This window comes from Bos indicus x Bos taurus, chromosome 6, assembly GCF_003369695.1.
Source record: "Bos indicus x Bos taurus breed Angus x Brahman F1 hybrid chromosome 6, Bos_hybrid_MaternalHap_v2.0, whole genome shotgun sequence".
In the NCBI taxonomy this organism is placed as follows: domain Eukaryota; kingdom Metazoa; phylum Chordata; class Mammalia; order Artiodactyla; family Bovidae; genus Bos; species Bos indicus x Bos taurus.
The window spans coordinates 91,664,345-91,671,788 of NC_040081.1; the positions used below are offsets into that span (position 1 = coordinate 91,664,345).

The 7,444-nt window shown below is 39.2% G+C and overlaps 1 pseudogene; it reads right to left on the bottom strand.

The window, feature by feature from the left end:
- Positions 1-987: 987 nt before the first annotated feature.
- LOC113894649 lies at positions 988-1,592 on the bottom strand (annotated as a pseudogene).
- Between the last annotated feature and the right edge of the window lie 5,852 nt (positions 1,593-7,444).

A 7,444-nucleotide genomic window follows, 5' to 3' on the forward strand; every position in this document is an offset into this window, starting at 1 on the left:
AAAAAAATCAAGTGCTAAAATACCAGTGGTTTTCAGTGACAGGGTAAATGTCTCCCTCCAAGTATGTTCTTCCCACAAATTAAGATTTCATTTTTCTCTCAAAGAGTTTAAGGAAATCATAACTTTTTTTAGTTGAGGTGAAAAAACTGCTTCATAAGTTCATGTATTGTAAAAGCCACTGTGTGAGGAAGAACACAGTGGGTATAATTAAGAGAGAAACCACGATCCCTTTGAATTCCATGGTGTCCATAGACATACTTTATAGTCACCTTCCTGGTAAGACACTTTTCAAATTCTGAAGGAGCAGTTCCTAACTACAATTACCAAAGAATACAACAGATGAGTAGGATACAACGACTCTGTGTTTTTGTTCCAGTAACACCACTGCAATGTAAGTTTGTGAGTTTTCAAAACAAAGACATTAGGATACAGCAAGTCCCCTACAAATGAATGAGTTCCATTCTGAGTGCACATTGGTAAGTCCAGTTTGTTCGTTAAGTCCAACAAAGTAGGCCTCGGTACCCAACTAATATATTTGGCTATATAGTAGTACGGTATTATGATAGGTTTATAAAACTTTGCAAACAAATACACTTAAAAACACAAAAGTAAAATATTTTTAATCTTACAGTACAGTACTTACCAGCTGTATCAGTAGTACCAGCTATATCACCGCTGCTTTTATGCTTGCCTCTAGACATCCTGGGCTTGAACTAAAGATACTGTGCTACTGTACTCTCTACAGTGCTACGCAGTGATGTACACGCGATCACAACCACTTGTAGAAGATGCACACATGTGCCAATGCACGCCAGACACAGGAACTAACATGATTGGACATGTGAACACACACTCACATCTTTGAAAGTTTGCAAATTGAAGGTTTGTATGTAGGGGACTTACTGTTATCAGAAATTCTGCCCAGAACGTAAGGAGCACAGGAAAGGTACCAGAAGGAAAAAAGCAACCAACCAACCAAATACATGCCTATGGAACCATTCCCAATACAGCAGGTATCAGGCCTCTGTAAAATACAAGGTAATCACTTTCCTTTGCTCAAACAATTTTGAAAGCATGACTAATTCCTGTATAAGTATGTTCCTCTTTCACTTGGAGTGTTCGGTGTACTCTAACCATGTGTAGAGGGTAAGTACCGATAACTGCTGTTAAACCTGCCACAGATCCAGCCATTAATCTGTGTACAGACCAGAAACTCAGCTTTGTAGTAGTAAATGTTCCATCATGCTCAAATGTGATAAACTGGATTGCACCATAGGGAAATATTCAGATCATCATTGCAATAATCCCTTTATATTAATACAATCCAAGGTATCCATCCTTTGGGAAATAGCAGGCAATGCAGAAAATACTTCCGAATGTTTTTAGCATTGACTGTGAGCTTGTAATAAAACTTTTACTTGATCCACAGGGGCAAGTGTTTTGGCACAGCATCTTGCAACACCTCTAGCCAGGAAGAAGCAAAACCAGAAGTCCTGGACTGCAGTGGGCCCTCCAAGTTCCAGCTGCCGAGATGGGTTAGCCAAAACCAGGGCTGCCTTGGGAGCTTTGGTCAAATTACAACCCAAGGGCATTAGCCATGGCCAGAATGGGCAGTGACAGGGCACTGACTGACTGGCAGGTAGGGCAGTGAGTGAAAGTCACTCACGTCCGACTGTTTGTGATCCCATCGACTATGCAGTCCAGGGAATTCTGCAGGCCAGAATACTGGAGTGGGTAGTCTTTCCCTTCTCCAGGGGATCTTCCCAACCCAGGGATAGAAAGAACCCAGGTCTCCCACATTGCAGACAGGTTCTGAGCCACAAGGGTCCTTTAACTGCCATACTAGAGTTACGTGGTTATAGTATTGAAAGTATTCTGAATTTGACTATATACTTAGTGTTACCAGTGTGATGCATGTGTGTGTATTTATTTTTGTACTGGGCCTTCATTGCACTAGACCTACTGTATTAGATCTTTGTTGCTTTTCTCTAGTTGTGATGAATGGGGGCTATTCTCTAGCTGTGGACCACGGGCTTTAGGGTGCATAGACTCCGTAGTCGCAGCTCCTGGACTCTAGGGTGTGTGGGCTCAATAGTTGTGGTGAATGGCCTTAGTTGCTCCGTGGCACATGGGATTTTCCCAGATCAGGGATGGAATCCATGCCTCCTGCACTGGCAGGTGGATTCTTTACCACTGAGCATCCAGGGAAGCCTCTACACGTGTGACGAATACTTTCATAAGCTTACATTAGAAGTTAGCATCCTTTCATATTAATATGAAAAACATCTTTCAGCATTTCTTGTAAGGCAGGTATAGTGGTGATGGATTCCCTCAGCTTTTGGTTGTTATGAAAAGCTTTATCTACCCTTCATTTCTGAAGGATAACTTTGCTGGGTAAACTTTTCTTGGTTGGCAGTTGCTATGTGACCATGCTGGTGCTTTAGGTTTTGGAACTGTGAAAAATATCCATTTATAAGCCATGCAATTTGTGGTATTTTGCTATGGCATCTTGAATGGACTATATCAATTAAAATAGAATTGTTTATTGAAATTATTTTTCTCTGGTAGTGCTTTCTTCCTCCTTCATGTATTACACACTTTGGTCTTGATGATTGTATCCCTAAGCACTTTACATATACATGTACCTCTATATACAGATATTTTTCAAGATGATCAATAAGATTGTAATTGCATATGTTCAATATTTTTCCTATGAAAGAACACATGGACAGGTTTCTAAGTCAGTACATTCAGTTATACTTCAGTATTCTTTAAATGCTATATAAAACTGGATAGTATGGACAATGTGATTAAAAAAACACTTTTCCATGTAATGAAAATCTTGGTTGTGCCCAATTCATTGCTCTTGTAAGCCTGTTCACTGGAAAAGTTACAAAACTATTTAAGGATATGTATGTGTGTGTGTGTGTGTGTATGTATGTATGTATGAAAGATTGCTAGCAGTGCAATACAATCCTTTCAGTTCAAGGAACTGAGAGATACAGAGGGCAAAAAATTTATCTAAGGCCAGATTTAAACCATGTCTGACGCCAGTGATCATAAAATTTCCATGAAACGCTGCCAGCCTTTCAGCTTATATACTTAATAAGGAAGAATGGACTCATTAATGTGATTGATAGATGCCTTGAGTAATTTTTGAAATCCAAGGCAGTAACTGTCATGTATTTTCATCTTGTCACTCTTTTGCTAAGTATGGTTCTTAAACGTCAGGGATGTTTTTGTTGGGAGGATGAACATTAAAAGTTTTTTTTGGAATAGAGAATTGAGGCCCTGGGTCTTCAGATTCTTTTCTTCTCTCCTCTCTTCCTTTCCCCCTTTTCTTTTCTTGGTTATTTATCCAAGGCTGCCCATAGGCATAATCTGAGTACTCTAGTACATTAGCCTATGTAATGGGGATACAAAAGAACTCTGAACAATGGGAGCGACAACAAGGAAGTTAATACTCTACAGTAGGGATAGGGTTAAATGGATAGCTTGGCCATAAGAGAAGGTGAAGAGTCTTTTCTGCTTGGAGATGGACATTGCTGGTAATGCTTGAGTTGAAAATTGAAGGATGAGTAGACATTTTTCAAGTAGGGAAGGCATGCTAATCATAGGGAACAGCATGTAAGCGCTTGGTGTTCTGAAAATAATTGGTACAATCAGACAAATGTCTATTTTCTATCCTGGGATTGGCAGGAGTTGCAGTGGGAAGTAAGAAAAACCAAATCACAGAAGGCCTGTCCCCTGAAAAAACTCGGTCTCTCTTGCCTCCAATCTTGTCTCATGTTGCAGTAATCATCTAGCTGAAAGATGAGGGCCTAAACTGTGGGATGAGACAGGATAGATGTGAGAGATTTAAAGATTGAATCAATGCCAGCTGAAACTTAGCCAGGGTCCTAGTTCTGTTGAGCCTCAAACTAATTGGGAAACAAAGTTAGCCAAGAGATGGGAAAATTGGTAGTTAGCCAATTTCTTGTCTGATTCAAGATTTCCTGAGTTACTTGATATATCCATGTCCAAGGCACTTTCTCAGGGACAATAAAAGGCATTTCAGTGTATGGGATTCTAAATTGCTTTTCAGGAAAGTGTGAGAGTAGTTAAAATTTACAAAACAATCCTGAAGTAATGGGTTAAAGATAGAGTTCAAAGGTTGAATCCTGGTCAATCCTAGTGTAAAAGGTTGCTAGGACTTGAGTCTTGGTACAGTGTATTTCCATTGCAAAGGCCAACAATAAATGATGTCTCTCTTGCTTTGTACTGTATCATAGTAATTGAGATGTTTGTTTCAAAGGAAAATAACATAGAGGAACATTAATACTATCCCCATTCCTAAAATTCTCTCCTACCTTCTTTTTCTAACTTCACCAGTGTGATAGTTTGGACTGTCCACACCAGCAAATTCCTGACTAATCAACTTCAGAAATCTAAATGAATAATGTTCCATTTAAAAGCAAAAAGGCCCACTGGCCCTTGTAAACAGAAAATAAACTTAATTCCATGAGCTACTTAATACCTTCTTATTTCCAGGAGCAGAAGCATCAGGCTGAGAAAATGTGTAAATAGGGGCAGAGCTGAAAGCTCCCCACAGGAGTCAACTGAAGATAAATGCATTAGGGCTAGGACCTCATGTGGGTGGCAATTCCGCAATCAGTATATCTGGAACAAACACCACCAAGAAATAAGGCACTGGAGAATTTTGACACTTACATTAGTGGATGCAGCAAAGCAGGGCCCAGTCATGTGCCCATGCCTTGTTGCCAAGAAGACAAGGAAAAATTGAGTACTTCTAGATTTGCAGCAGGATGTAAGTAATGTTAGATACCAAGGCTCACTTAGGACCCAATAAGAATGCGTTCGTGCTGGCTATAATCTGTTGCCACACTAATGCTGTATTAAAAACTACCACAGACTTAGTGGCTTAAAACAGCCATTTATTATGATCGCAAGAGCATGGGTCCACTGGGTAGTTCTGCTGGGTTTAACTTGGCAGTTCACTTGGTCCTGGCTAGGCTTAGTCTGGTGACTGGCTTGTGCTGGCTAGTCAAGAATGATCTCAGCTGGGGTTATTGGCTCTATTCTATGTATTTCATCTTTCAACCAGATTCCCTGAGCAAGTTCTCATGGAAATTGCATGGGTCTAATACCCAGGCTTGGCACACTGTCAGTTCTACCACACTCAACTGGCCAAGGTCCAGATTCAAGGGATGGGGAAATTATAGTTCCTCCCATGAAGAGGTAGAATCTAAGACCAATTCTAAAACAGCCTCAGTTCTCCACCTCTCCTATATCTATGATTTTTTTTTTAACTTTTAGCCACCTAGCCACCAGCTTCTTTTCTATTCTGATATTATCACTAATTATAGGTAAATATGCATGCACGGGTCCTTTTTCACACAAATGGTTATATTTTCACACAACTTTGTACTTGATTATTTGCATTTTATGCAACTTGAAGTATATCCCATATTCATAGATGTATACATCTGTAGCATTAATTCCTAAAAGTAGAATTACTGAGTCAAAGTGTATATGCATTTTAAAAATTTGATAGTGATGAACTGCCCTCCATAAGAAATAGTACTTTCATGTACTTTCCCACCTAGAAATCTATGCAGTTGTTTTTTCCAATTCCTTGCCAAAATGTCAATCATCAAACCATTTTATACTACAAATATGATTTTTTAAAAGGTATTTCAGTAAATTTTAAAATTTCAAATGTACAGAAAAGTTGCAATGACAGTAAAGTACTGCCATATCCCTTTCATCAAGATTTCCCAATTATGAATGTATTTGCTGTGTAAGCAACTTTATATGAATATCTATTGCCATTACTTGTTTTCTGAGCCACTTGAAAGCAAGTTGCTAACATGATGCACCTTCACTTCTAAATCTAGAATACAAAGACTCTCTCCTACTTATGAATGGTTGCATTGTGGCTTTATATTAGGATGTCAACACTGATAGAAAATACTATTCAGAAGTGATGGTGTGCTCTTCTCAGTTTATCACATCAGGAGGCACATGACATTGACCCACCCACTACTGTCTATGTTAACTCTGATCACCTGCTCGAGTTGGTGTCTGGTGAATTTACACAGGGAGAAGCCTGCCATTTCCTCCTTAGCAATTGAGAAGTATTTTGAGTGAAGATTTATATTAAAAAAAATTTTTTTTAACGTGAACCAGTTTCAAAATCTTTATTGAATTTGTTAAAATATTGCTTCTGTTTTATGTTTTGACTTTTGGCTGAGAAGCATGTGGGATCTTAGCTCCCAAACCAGGGATCAAACCCACACCCTCTGCATTGAAGGGCAAAGTCTTAACCATTGAGCCACCAGGAAAGTCCTTTGTGGTAAGTTTTCTAATAAGAAATGGGATCCTGGCCCAATTTCAAATATATACCCACCAGCCCTAGCATCTATTGACAATTCCTACTTGAATCAATCAGCATTATAATGGTTGCCAAATGGTTTGGTATTTTTCACATTTCTTCTACATTTATTGGTTGATATTCAACTGTAACGGAGAAGGCAATGGCATCCTACTCCAGTACTCTTGCCTGGACAATCCCATGGATGGAGGAGCCTGGTAGGCTGCAGTCCATGGGGTTGCTAAGAGTCGGACACGACTGAGCGACTTCACTTTCACTTTTCACTTTCATGCATTGGAGAAGGAAATAGCAACCCACTCCAGTGATCTTGCCTGGAGAATCCCAGGGACGGGGGAGCCTGGTGGGCTGCCATCTATGGGGTCGCACAGAGTCGGACACGACTGAAGCGACTTAGCAGCAGCAGCAGCAGCATTCAACTATAAGGGCAGGCATTTTCTTTTCTCTAATGTGTTTATATTAGTATGTGCTTATATAATTCAGTGCATTACAATCCATTACTGTCCTTTATTTTTTAAATTTAATTGAAGTATAGTTGATTTACAATATTGTGTTTCAGGTGTACAGCATAATGATTTAGCACTGCACACTACACGCCATAATAGGTCATTGCAAGATAATAGGTATAATTCCCCATGCTGTACAGTGTATTCTTGTTGCTTATCTATTATATATATATATATATTAGCTTGTATCTGTTAATCCCATGCACTTAATATTTCCCTCCCCACTTCCTTCTCTTTTTTTGGTAATCACAAGTTTGTTTTCTATATCTGTGAGTCTGTTTTGCACATACATATGAATTTGTAGGTGGGGTTATACAGTTTTTGCCCTTCTGACTGACTTACATCACTAAGCATAACACTCTCTAGGTTCATCCTTGCTACTGCAAGGGGCAGTATTTCAATTTTTATGGCTAAGTAATATTTTATTTCATATATACCACATCTTCTTAATCTAATCAGATATTGATGGGCACTTGGATTGCTTCTGTGTCTTGGCTATTGTATATAGCACTGCCACAAACATTGGGGTGCATGTATCTTTTCAATT